We start from the raw sequence: 13,283 nt of genomic DNA, 5'->3' as shown, positions 1-13,283 counted from the left end.
TAGTTCTTTAGTGTCTTTTACAGTTATATAGGAACCCTAATGTCAGCCTGGTACTAACCCACTGTTGTGTTCTGGTCTGTTGGTTTTTTGTCTTCTTGTGCTGTATGTAAAGCTGCTGAGTACTGGAATTTCCCCTCGGGATCAATAAAGTATCTATCGATCTATCGATCTATGTATCTACTTTGTTAATTGTGCTACTTATTTGTGTTTGTTTTCTTGCCTATTTTCTTCATTTTTTTAAGATACATTTTGTCTCATTTTGGTCATTTTTCACTAATTTTTTTGCATATTTTGTCTTTATACTCATTTTGATGCATATGTTTGTCATTTTTGGTCACTTCATTTCTTATTTTGTTAACTTTTTAATTAATCTAACATTTTTTTCCTATTAACTATCTATCTATCTATCTATCTATCTATCTATCTATCTATCTATCTATCTATCTATCTATCTATCTATCTATCTATCTATCTATCTATCTATCTATCTCTCTATCTATCATCTATCTATCTCTCTATCTATCTATCTATCTATAGCAACAAATTATTAATATTATCAATTTGCTCATTGTGCTACTAATTTGTGTTTTCATTTTCTTGCCTATTTTGATTCAGTTTTTGCCTCATTTTGTTCATTTTTCACAAATTTGTTGCTTATTTTTTACTTTGCTCATTTTGATGTTTTTGTTTGTCCATTTTTGGCCACTTTTTTCCTCATTTTGTTCACTTTTTTAATCAATCTAACATTTTTTCTATCTATCTATCTATCTATCTATCTATATCTATCTATCTATCTATATCTATCTATCTATCTATCTATCTATCTATCTATCTATCTGTCTGTCTGTCTGTCTGTCGTCTGTCTGTCTGTCTGTCGTCTGTCTGTCTGTCTGTCTGTCTCTATTTTTGTGATATAGCATTAGATCCTTTTCTGATCAAATAAGAATTTGTTAGTATTTGTACATATTTCTGGTGTAATTCAATTCTTCCAGGAAATAATCTTTTTTTTTTTTTTAAAAAAGAAACAAATGAAAAATTGCCTTTTTTAACAATATCATGATATATTGTGACATATCTGATTTATATTTAGTCTATATAATGTACATTATTATAGACGGAGGCAGTAGATCCAGGTGTAGATTACTGCACAAGGGAGAATTTGATTTTCCTTGGTCAGGATATGTACAGTCAGTCCAGCTGTGATTTACAAGGCTGACAATTAATACTGAACAAATAAGAAGTAAAAATATGATTATGAAGAGCTGGCAGCATCTGAAACCGACCACAATGAACATTGGACAGATAAACGAAATTAACCGTGCTGCAGTTTCACACTCACAGTTTGTCATTTATGTATTGGGAATTGTCTCTGTCAACTCACCATATTTTGTTATTAGTAAGTTGTTTTTTTTTTCTTTTTTTTTTATCCATGACTAGAAATTTCAGACGACTCCATATAATTCCAGGCAACCCACTGGGGTCCCGACCCCAAGGTTGAAAAACACTGGACTAGGAAAGTAATCACACGAGTCCGCAACAGCTCCAACTACAGTATAACAGTGAAAAACACAGACTGATGGAAAATCTCATCAGTGGTGGGGAAAGAGGTGAACAGATTTATCACCATTTATTATAATATCCTCTGTATTTGGTGTTTTTTTTTTCAGTGTAAAGCATGAATTTTCCTGTATTAATTTACTGAACGTATAGATGTTCATAAAAACTCAGATTAAAGTGAGGGTTATTTTTCACATTTTTGTACTTTGCGGGCTATAGCTGCACCTGACTATAAGCTGCAGGTGTCCACGTGTAACATGAGATATTTACACAGAATGATGGAAAACAGACAGATTATGTAAATATTTATGTACATACCTTAACTGCTTTATTTTTTTCCCGGACAGTGTCTGTAACACGGCAGTAAAACGGCAGGAACACGGCTGGTTCAAAAACCCAAAAAAGTCATTGATCTCCGTCTTCATCTTCCTTCTGCTCATTGAAACCACTGCAGTCGTCTTCTTCAGTGTCGGAGTTGAACATCCTCAGAAAGGCTCCGTCACACTCCTTCTACGTCTCTACCGTTGTCACTTTCCGTGCTGCAGCTCTATTTTCCTTCTTTACAGACACATTGATTGGTTTGAACTTAAAAGCTGCATCATATGCATTTCTTTGTGCGTTTTCCATGATGAGGGTTTGTGCATGACATGCAAATGAGTGTTAAAAGTTCAGCTTAAAACTTCTCCTCTTCATCACCTCTTCCACCTGTCTGTCTCGCTTTTGTGCTTCCTGCTAGAGCGCCCCCTGGAGGCATTAGCCTGTATAAATCTACACTTGAGCTGCATCGATGTATAAGCCGCAGGGTTTAAAGCGTGAGAAAAAAGTATAGCTTATAGTCTGGAAAGTATGGTACTCAGACTTAGTCGTACTCTGGAGCATAAGTGGAAACTATTCAATATATGTCAACACAAACGGTCCAGTTGTGTTGTAATGCTTCCTTTTTCAAATTTTTCTGCCATTCGTTGTGGTTTTCCCATCATGCTTATTGTTAATATTTCATTTCAGGAGCAGAAATAGAAAACCAAATGATATTTTTTTCCAATAAACTACTTGACTTCTGTGCCAAATGAGCAAATGCAAGAATATGAATTAACATGACTAACAAGTTCCATGTTTCGATGCAGTGCAAAATGTAGGAAAACACCGTCCTCTGATGGATTAAAGTTAAAATATTTATGACTTTGGATGGATGTGGATATAAACCACAGCTTGGTTATTTCAGGCATCCGATCACAGGACAATAATTCTGGTTATTTTTTATGTTTTGCAACAGTTACTACCCTTTCTCATGTCCACCTCTGGAACATTTGTTTCTTTTTTCTTTGATAATGTTGTCATAAAAAAGACAAATTAGACCCTCATGCTTCTCCATCCTCGACACCATCACAGATCAACTTCACACCACATCACCTTCTCTGGCTAACCCAGAACGATAGAGGAATGACTACACAGAGCACAGAGCGATGGTTTTTTGTGCATAATGAAACACATTACACGTCCAATGGACTTGTACAGCAGATGACATTTAAATCAGCAGTTAAGAGTGAAACAGACAACATGTGCGGACTGAAGGAAACTCATTCGTATGCATCTGAAAAGACATGTAACCACAGGAAGGAACACACAAGTGGAGAGTGCGTCCCCCGGTGCGGTCCAGCCCCATTCCCTTTTCAGCGCAGGCACAAAGTGTGTAGGCTGCGATGCTTAGAAGCCATGTGTTTGTTTTATGTGTAGAAATCCCTGTAACCTGCCTTAACCTCACATCAGTTTACCTTCCAAGAACCAGCGGTACATCACATTACAGAGGAAACACTCATGGGTGTTGGAGCAGAGGATGAGTTTCAGCTTTGTTTCCCTGCATTCCAGTGTTCCACAGTCAACATCAGCCACATCACAGGCCTTTACAACACCGCCAGGTCTACAGTAATTACCTCTGCCAAGGAACGAACAGTGGAGTTATGTTTTCATCGGGGTTTGGGGGGACACATTTTTTGTTTGTTTGTCTGTTAGCAAGATAACTCAAAAAAGTTATGGAAGGATTTGGATGAAATCAAAATGGGTTTTACTGGTGAATCAAGGTTGTAGAAGATGACAGTGTTTCCACGGTAACTACGGAGCCTCTGAACGTCCAAATGGGGTCATATCTGATGATCATGAAAAGATGAGTAACTGTACTTTACACCAATTTATTTACATGTATTGATAGGATTAGTGCAAGGGTGTCAACTCGGTCCTCAAGGGCCAGTATCCTGCATGTTTTAGAGATTTCCCTCTTCCAGCACACCTGGAAGCCACTACATCGTTATCAGTTTTCTGCAGAGCATGATGTGGGCTGATCATCACTGTTGGGAATAACAGCATTAAAAATAGTGGCGTTACTAATGCTGTTATTGTTTTCCAGTGACGAGTAAGCTAATTAATTACTATTTGAAACGTTACAATGCCGTTACTGTTACTGACAGTGAAATGTGGTGCGTTACTATGCACTGATATCTAACAGCTGTTATCTGTTCTGGCTCGGTCAGCCAGGCATGAGAGGTGTGATGTTCGCGGACGAGTCAGATCTTTGAACAGCTCTTTTCAGTGAACAATAAGAACCGATTCGTTGCGAGCCGTTGTTTACGAGCCGTTCTTATATTCAAATTGCCCATGCTGCCTTTGTGCTTCACCTGTGTGTCCATGAGTCTGAGTTGTCCACAGCTGCCTTCACCTGAACAAATAATGACATGTCTGAGTTTGAGTTGTCTGCTGCTCACCACATTCACTTGAATGCAGATACGTGCACAGCTAACTTAGGGGAGGAGTTATCAGTGAGTCTGACTGACTGGACTGAAGACGTTTACTGCTGGATCAGGGAGGAACGACTGAAAAAAGAGATGTGGGATTCACTGGAGGAGCATCTGCTTCCTATAAATGCAGATATGTACCTATGTGGTGGAAAAACCGGGCCCTGGAGGACCCCAGCCTCACCACAGTCCTGGTCTTCAGTACCTGTCTGCTGTTCTACTCTATGAAACTGGCCTGTGAAACACGCTCAAAATCAGTTTCCTTTACATATTTGAAGGTTTTTCAAAAAGTAACACAATTATTACTTTACCTGGTAAACAATTATAGATATGAAAGAGTAATTCCATTACTAATTCAATTACTTTTTTTTGTTTTTGGAAAGTAAGTAGTAACTATAATTAATTACTTTTTAAAAGTAATTTGCCCACTCTGCTGATCATTAAGTGAACCAGGTGTGCTGGAGGAGGGAAATATCTAAACATGCAGGATACCGGCCCTCGAGGACCAGAGTTTGACACCTGTGGGTTAGTGGATCAACAGTTATTAAACAGTTTACATCAGTAGATGGTTTTGGTCACCTGTGGATGTTTGGGTCTTTTTGGGTTAAAGCAGAAATACTACCTATAACTCCTTGAAGCTGGTTTGTTTTCTGATTTACTGTGGTCTTTCCAAATTTGTGTGCACAGCTACGGGTGTGACATTATTTATTTTTATTTAACTGGTAGATTATTCTTACATGAAGACACCTAAACCTCCATCAGTGCAGCTAAATCTGTCACAAACTGGAGAATTGTGTTGGCTAGGTAAATCCAACAGCCATACAACCATAGCACCTAAACCCCAGAAACCCCTGCTCTGGTATAAATCATGTTTCTGCACCCCTCCCTCTGTTCCCTTTGCGTTAGCGGTCTCTTCCTCTTCATGGTTTAATGAGTTTGAAAATGATATGAATCATCCATCCTCCACAGTCGTCAGAGCTCAGCCCAGAGGAACTATCGGACAGCACAGACCACAAAGAACTGTATCAAAACCCCTCAGTTTTGGGTTTTCTGCTCATTTATTGGACTTTCTGCTCAGTCTCAGTGCACTCACAAATCTTACTTCAAGCAGCAGCAGCTGTTTGTTTGATAAAATCATCTTAAGAGGCTTTTCTTCCTCCAAACCCACACAAAGCGATTCAGTGACACTTGGATGATCAGAGGAACATCCAGCATTTGAAAGGACAGATGTTTAGTACTGAATACGAACTAAAGCAGTGTCATTAAGCCGTTAACCCTATGACGACTACCATTAGAACAGGCCGCCAAGATTTCTTTATGTTGTGTTTGAAATAAAAATGTCAGAAAATGTCTTTTTTTGATAATTCTTTTAGTTTGTATAGATCGTTCTGTGTCCATTAGGGATGGGAAGATCATCCGATACATACTGATAAACCGAAACATGCGTGCGCAATCCGATTGCACTGGGAGTGAATGAAAATTTTGGAATGATATCGAGATGTATTAGTTATTGAATGTTTTTTTCAATAAAATTCGATCCATTCAATAGAATGTAATGACAAAAGCAAAATCAGGTGCTCCTCAGTCAGAACCACAGAAGCAAAAACCTGCATTTGATGCTTCGTTTTGTGGTAAAAACTGAAATTCCTACAAAACAGTGAAACATCATCAAAGACTGTTGGATGAGAAAACTGAGCAAATTATAAAAACTCAAGGAAAGAAACCCCATGTAATCCATTTCTGCCCAAATCCAAACATAGTCCAAATGTTGTGTCTTGTTGGTTTAATGGTTAAACCACTAGAAATGCATCTGTACTGGGTTATTGGAGGTTCATACTCTACAGCAGCTCTGAGTCAGTTTGGTTTGTTTTCTGGAACCATTAAACCAAGTTGGTTTTATTTCTACAGAGTCCAATCATCTATGACAGCACCTTAACTCTTTCATGCCCAGTGGACACCTATTCTACAGCTGTTCTCTTGTATATTCATGTTTTTTTTGTTTGGTTTGTTGTTCCATTTCAGTTCTGAAAGTGATAGGCTCAATCCCAATTCACCCCTTGGCCCCTCCCCTTTACCCCTACCAGGGTGCGATTTGTCAAAAAAACAGAGGGTGGGATGTTTTGTTTTTTAAGTCAGAGGGGAAACTTTTTTTTTTTTTCATTGTGCATCTCCAGAAGTACAATACAAAAAAAGAAAGAAATTCCCATTTTATGAATACAAGATTTTGTGACACACAAAGTATAACTCCCACCCCCCAGAACCAAATGGCGACCCTCCATACCAACCCAACCTGGATCTCAAATACAAAACCATAATAAAAACAAATACATGTATATAGATGAAAGAGAATATAATTTACAGATATAAACAGATAGATGATCAGCATAGTCATAGATAATTATGTTTCACTCTTTCTTTAACCATAATGTAAACACCATCCCACATACTAAGGTTTTCGACTGACTGCATGCATCTGGGCCACTGACCTCTCCGTCATAACTATATCTAGAAAATAATTGACCCATTGTTGCCGTGATAAAGTATGAGTGGATGCCATCTCAATGCCAGCATTTTCTTGGCTGCAACGAAAGTGAAACTTACACGCTTTCAACGTCCAACTCCCTGGTTCTATTCCTCTGTTATACACAGCGTTGGGAATAATGGCGTTAAAAATAGCGGCGTTACTAATGCTGTTATTGTTTTCCAGTAAACAGGTAATCTAATTAATTACTGTTTGAAACGTTACAACGCTGTTAACAGCAGTGAATGTGGTGCGTTACTAGGCACTGATATCTAACAGCTGTTATCCGTCCTGGTTCGCTCAGCCAGGCACGAGAGGTGTGACGTTCACGGACGAATTGAGTCTTTCGAACAGCTCTTTCAGTGAATGATAAGAACCGATTCGTTGTGATCCATTCGTTTACGAGCCATTCTTCTATTCAAATTACCCACACTGCCTTCATGACATGTCTGAGTTTTGAGTTGTCCACAGCACACCCCATTCACTTGAACGCAGATACGTGCACAGCTAATTTAGGGGAGGAGTTATCAGTGAGTCTGACTGACTGGACTGAAGACATTTACTGCTGCATAGAGGAGGAACGACTGAAAAAAGTGGAGATGTGGGATTAACTGGAGGAGCATCTTCTTCCTATAACTGCACATATGCACTTATGTGGTGGAAAAGCCGGGCCCTGGTGGACCCCAGCTGAGCCCTGGTGGACCCAGCCTCACCACAGTCCTGGTCTTCAGTACCTGTCTACTGTTCTACTCTAGCAACTGGCCGTGAAACATGCTCAAAAATCAGTTTCCTTTTACATATTTGAAGGTTTTTCAAAAAAGTAATGCAATAATTACTTTCCCTGGTAACTAATTACATTTATGAAGGAATAATTCTGTTACTAATGCAATTACTTTTTTTGGGAAAGTAACTAGTAACTATAACAAATTACTTTTTAAAAGTAATTTGCCCAACACTGATTATACAGCGGATCTTACACAAAATTTTCACAAATTCTAACCTGTATCCACTGGACACACAAATGCTGGGCCCCATGAATTTGTCACATTTACACCCCCCACCCCCTTTATGGCGCCCCAGTGCATGGGGACGTTTGCGAATTCTGAGACTGCCGACAGTTCAGTTCAGGTGAACGTTAGTGCCAGTAATGTAGGATATAGGTGGAAGAAAACTGTCACAAACTGCCTGTTATTTCAGTTGGTTGGTTGTCCCCCCCCAGGATGAAATTAATTGAGCAGAAGCAGGGATGTAAAACCCAGAGGGGGAGGTTGATCCCCCCAACAAATCGCACCCTGCCCCTACCCCTCCATTTTGCGCGATCACCTGACGGAGTAGGGGTGTTGCGATTCTCGATGAGTCGGCTAAGGGGTGTAATGAGACTAGTACAAAGGCTGAACCCAAATGCAAGACCAGAACACAGATGACCAATTGAGAGTGTTTATTAAACACAATCACGGTAGTAAAAACACAGCACAAATTGTTAACACGTCTATGAAGGCGTGTGATACTGGACTCTTCGTCCGGGCTGTGAGCGGAGAATATGGATGTCAGCACGGCCAAGCCGGAGGATTCCGTCAACACCCCGAGGTCAAGGTCCAGGCGAGGGTCGAAACACAAGGTAACACGTTGGAGGCTGAGGTAATCAGGGAATAGGCAGAATCAGAAGTCGATGTACGAAACCAGGTCAGAACCAGACGAGCAGGCAGACAAGGAACAGGCAGAATCGGTGGTCGGAAGCCAAAAACGGGTCAAGAACGGGCAGACAGACTGACAGGTATCCAAAAAACGCTGGTAAGTGAGCACACAAAGGTAGAACACAAACGGCAAAGAAACAGGGGAAAACACAGGGTTTAAATACACAAGAGGGCGGGAAGACAATTGGACACAGGTGGAGATAATCAGGGAGGAGTCAGGTAATCAGGAGCAGGTGAAACAATCAAGGAGGGGAAGTAAAAACACCAGACATGACACAAGAGGGAAACTTAACAAAATAAAACAGGAAATGACAGAGAAAACAGAAAAGACAGACACAGTCTGGGAGCAGACATGACATTACCCCCCCACTCTAGGGGACGGCACCGGACGGCCCAGGAACCTCCGGGTGGCGGCGATGAAAGTCCCGGATCAGGTCCGGGTCCAGGATGTAAGAGGCGGGCACCCAGGAACGCTCTTCAGGGCCGTATCCTTCCCAATCCACCAAGTATTGAAATCCTCTTCCCCGGCGACGGGCCGCTAGGAGCCGGCGTACAGTGTAGGCTGGACCTCCATCAATGATCCGGGGTGGCGGTGGTGGCTGGGTGGGAGGGACTAACCGGCTCTCCTTAGCTGGTTTAACTTGACTCACGTGGAAGGTAAGATGAATCCTCATGGTCCTAGGTAGCTTCAGACGGACAGAGACAGGATTAATAATTTTTGAGATAGGAAATGGGCCCACGAACCTGGGTGCCAATTTGCGGCTCTCCACCCTCAAGGGAAGATGACGGGTTGACAGCCACACACGTTGGTCGCGCTGGTAGACCGGGGCTGGAGTCCTGTGCCGGTCTGCAGCTGCCTTGTAGACCCCCGAGGCCTTTAACAGAGCTTGTCTGGGCGCGAATCCAGGTCCTCTTGCATCTCCTTATCAGCGCCAGAGCTGAGGGGACACTGGCGTCCTTCTCCAGGGCCGGGAACAGAGGAGGTTGATAACCACAAACTACATGAAAAGGAGACAGACCAGAAGAAGCACAGGGCAGCGAGTTGTGGGCATATTCAACCCAGATCAGCTGGCAGCTCAGGAAGCAGGGTTCTGGGAGGCCAAAACTCTAAGACCGGCCTCCAGCACCTGATTGAGCCGCTCAGTCTGACCGTTGGACTGTGGGTGATAGCCCGAGGACAGACTAACAGACGCCCCCCAATAAGGGAACAAAAAGCACGCCAAAAACGTGCGACAAACTGAGGACCTCTGTCCGAAACAATGTCTCTGGGAAAACCATGTAATTGACAGACATGATATACGATCGCCTCTGCTGTCTCCTTAGCAGAGGGGAGCTTAGGTAGTGGAACAAAGTGAGCCATCTTCGAAAAACGGTCAACAATGGTCAACACAGTGGTATTTCCATCAGACGGGGGCAGCCCCGTCACAAAGTCTAGTGACACATTAGACCAGGGTCTACTGGGAACAGGTAGAGGGTGTAATTGACCACCGAGGGTTTATTGGAGGTCTTACACGCAGCACAGACGGACAGGCAGCGACATACTCCGCCACTTCTTTCTCCAAAGCGGGCCACCAGAAACACTGTTTAGTAACGAAAACAGTCCGCTGAACTCCCGGGTGACATGTCAGCCTGGATGTGTGAGCCCAGTGGATGACCTGTGGGCGGAGGTGATCAGGGACAAACAGACGGTCTGGCGGAACGCCAGCCAGGATATCACAGTCTTGTAAAGCATCAATAACAGATTTCTCAATCTCCCACTGCACCGCCCCCACCACACAGGTCTCAGGGAGGATAGGTCCCGGTTCAGAATCAGAGTTGACGGGCATGAAGAGTCTAGACAGAGCGTCAGGTTTCACATTTTTAGAACCAGGCCGATATGACAGTGAAAGTTGAAATCGTGTAAAGAACAGAGCCCACCTGGCCTGACGGGAGTTGAGTCTCTTAGCCGACCGCAGATACTCCAGGTTTTTGTGATCCGTCCAGATCATGAATGGTATTTCGGTCCCCTCCAGCCAGTGGCACCATTCCTCCAGGGCACCTTGATGGCTAGCAACTCCCTGTTGCCGATGTCATAATTACTCTCCGCTTTCGACAGTCTCCTGGAGAGGAAAGCGCCACGGGTGAAGTCTGTTGTCCTTTGGGGAGCGTTGCGAAATGGACTGCCCCAACCCCCAGATCAGAGGCGTCCACCTCCACAACGAACTGACAAGCTGGATCCGGAACCGACAGAATGGGGGGCCGAAGTGAACGCCCTCTTCAGCTTCACAAACGCTGCGTCAGCTTCGGGATTCCATCTGAAAACGGACTTGGGAGAGGTTAGAGCATGCACAGGGGCAGCCACACTGCTGAACCCCCTAATGAACTTCCTGTAGAAATTAGCAAATCCAAGGAACCTCTGGACATCCTTACGACTGGTGGGCGTGGGCCAATCCCTGACAGCACTGACCTTGTCTGGGTCCATCTGGACACTCCCCTCCGCGATGATGAAACCCAGAAAGGAAACAGACGGGCGGTGAAACTCACACTTCTCAGCTTTTACAAACAGTTGATTCTGGAGCAGTCTTTGGAGCACCTGGCGGACATGCTGGACATGTGACCTCTCATCCGAAGAAAAAATAAGAATGTCATCCAGATACACAATACAAAAACATTGAGCATGTCACGTAACACATCATTGACTAAAGCTTGGAAAACAGCAGGGGCGTTAGTGAGACCAACGGCATCACTAAGTACCATAGTGTCCACTTGGGGTGTTAAAGGCAGTCTTCCACTCGTCCCCTTCTCTGATTCACCAAGTGATATGCGTTACGGAGGTCTAACTTGGTGAATACTTTGGCCCCGTGTAATAGTTCGAAGGCTGAAGACATGAGGGGTAACGGATATCTATTATGGATGGTAATGTCATTAAGGCCACGATAGTCAATACAAGGGCGTAGCGTCTTATCCTTCTTGTCGACGAAAAAAAACCCTGCCCCAGCTGGAGATGAGGATGGACGAATCAGGCCGGCCGCCAGGGACTCATCAATATATTTTTTCATAGCGGCCGTCTCCGGACCAGACAGAGAATACAGCCTCCCCTTAGGGGGGCAGGTACCAGGACGCAAATCAATGGCACAGTCATACGGTCTGTGAGGGGGCAGCGCAGTAGCGCGTGACTTATTAAATACCTCTTTAAGGTCGTGATAACACTCAGGTACCTTACTAAGAGCAGGAAACACCGTCTCCAGCTCCTCCGGAGAAATGACAGGAGCCACAGTGACCTGGACTGGCTTGGACAGAGGGTCAGGATCCCGGACCCCCTCACGACAGGAACCACACCTCTCTCCCCAAGCTTGGACCTCCCCCGTTTGCCAGTTAATACAGGGGTTATGGAAAGAAAGCCAGGGGTGACCTAATATGAGAGGGTGAGAGTCAGAGTGGTAAATATGAAAACTGATTTCCTCAGAGTGACCATCTTTGAACCGGACAGTAACTGGTTGAGTCCGTTGAGTAACTCTACAGATAATGTGACTGTCTAAAGCCCTCGCCTCCAGGGGCTTCAGAACCAGGAGCAGACTGAGGTGGAGCTGCTTAGCTAATTCTTCGTCCATAAGATTAGCGTCTGACCCGGAGTCTATCAGGAATGGAAGCTGCAGAGACACAGAGTTAGAGCACACACAGACCAAGGGCTGAACACGAGAGGCGCTGGACACACAGAACGTTCTGCTCAAAAGAGAGTCCTCACCTGCCGTCATTCTAGGTTTCACTGGGCAGTTGCTGACTCGGTGCCCCTCCTGACCACAGTAAAGACACAGACCAGCCACCAGACGGCGATGACGCTCCTCTGCTGACAGACGAGTCCAACCCACTTGCATCGGTTCCACTTTCGAACCCCCGCTGGACTCAGGTACTGGGTGAGGGGGTTCTGAGTGGGGCTTACTCACAGAAGGCTGGCGGTTCCATGATGGTTCTGGCTGCCAAAACGCCGACTGGTCAGAGACCCGAATAGCTGCCTCGATGACCTCATCCAGTGAATGGAGTTCCTGCCGGAGCGCCATCTCACGACCGATAGTGCGGTTAAGACCGCTCTGGAACGCAGAGATCAGAGACTTCTCGTTCCATTCAGATTCTGCTGCCAACGAACGAAACTCACTGACATACTGCCTTATGGGGCGATCTCCCTGCCTCAGCCTCATGAGTCTTTGACCGGCCTGTGGTCCACGGATAGGATGGTCATAAATTCTTTTTAGCTCAGCCATCAAACTCGAGGCTGACTGAGTGATGGGAGACCTTTGTTCATAGGCTGCGTTGAAAAGGCTTAAAGGAGGGCCTTCCAACAGGCTAGCAATATATGCAACCTTAGCTGACTCATTAGCAAAACGGCGGGGCTGGGAATCAAAAATGAGCTGCAGTTGCATACAAAAATTACGGCAAGTATCAGGGTTACCTGTGTACTTAGATGGAGGTGGGATGTTGGGTTCCTCCAAGGCTTTAACGGGTGAGACAGAGTTAATATTCTCGACTGGCGGGACCGGAGCAGAAGCCTGGTTACCAGAATACTGGGAAAACTGAACGGACAGCTGATTCATCTTATCCATTAGGGAGTGCAAAATCTGTTCATGTCCCCCTAAGCGTTGCCCCTGGGACCGAACTGCCTCCCGGACCTGGTCTAGGTCTGCTGGGTTCATCTTATTGGCCAGTTTGTACTGTAATGAGACTAGTACAAAGGCTGAACCCAAATGCAAG

The 13,283-nt window shown here is 44.1% G+C and overlaps 1 protein-coding gene across 1 annotated transcript in view; it reads left to right on the top strand.

The window, feature by feature from the left end:
* Positions 1–13,283, top strand: part of LOC115429146 (collagen alpha-1(V) chain-like) — a 40,250-nt gene that overhangs the window by 13,376 nt on the left and 13,591 nt on the right. The window lies entirely within an intron of this gene.

Source organism: Sphaeramia orbicularis, chromosome 12 (assembly GCF_902148855.1).
Source record: "Sphaeramia orbicularis chromosome 12, fSphaOr1.1, whole genome shotgun sequence".
Lineage (NCBI taxonomy): Eukaryota > Metazoa > Chordata > Actinopteri > Kurtiformes > Apogonidae > Sphaeramia > Sphaeramia orbicularis.
The sequence above is the reverse complement of the archived record's forward strand: the minus strand, read 5'-3'. Positions and strand labels throughout refer to the sequence as shown.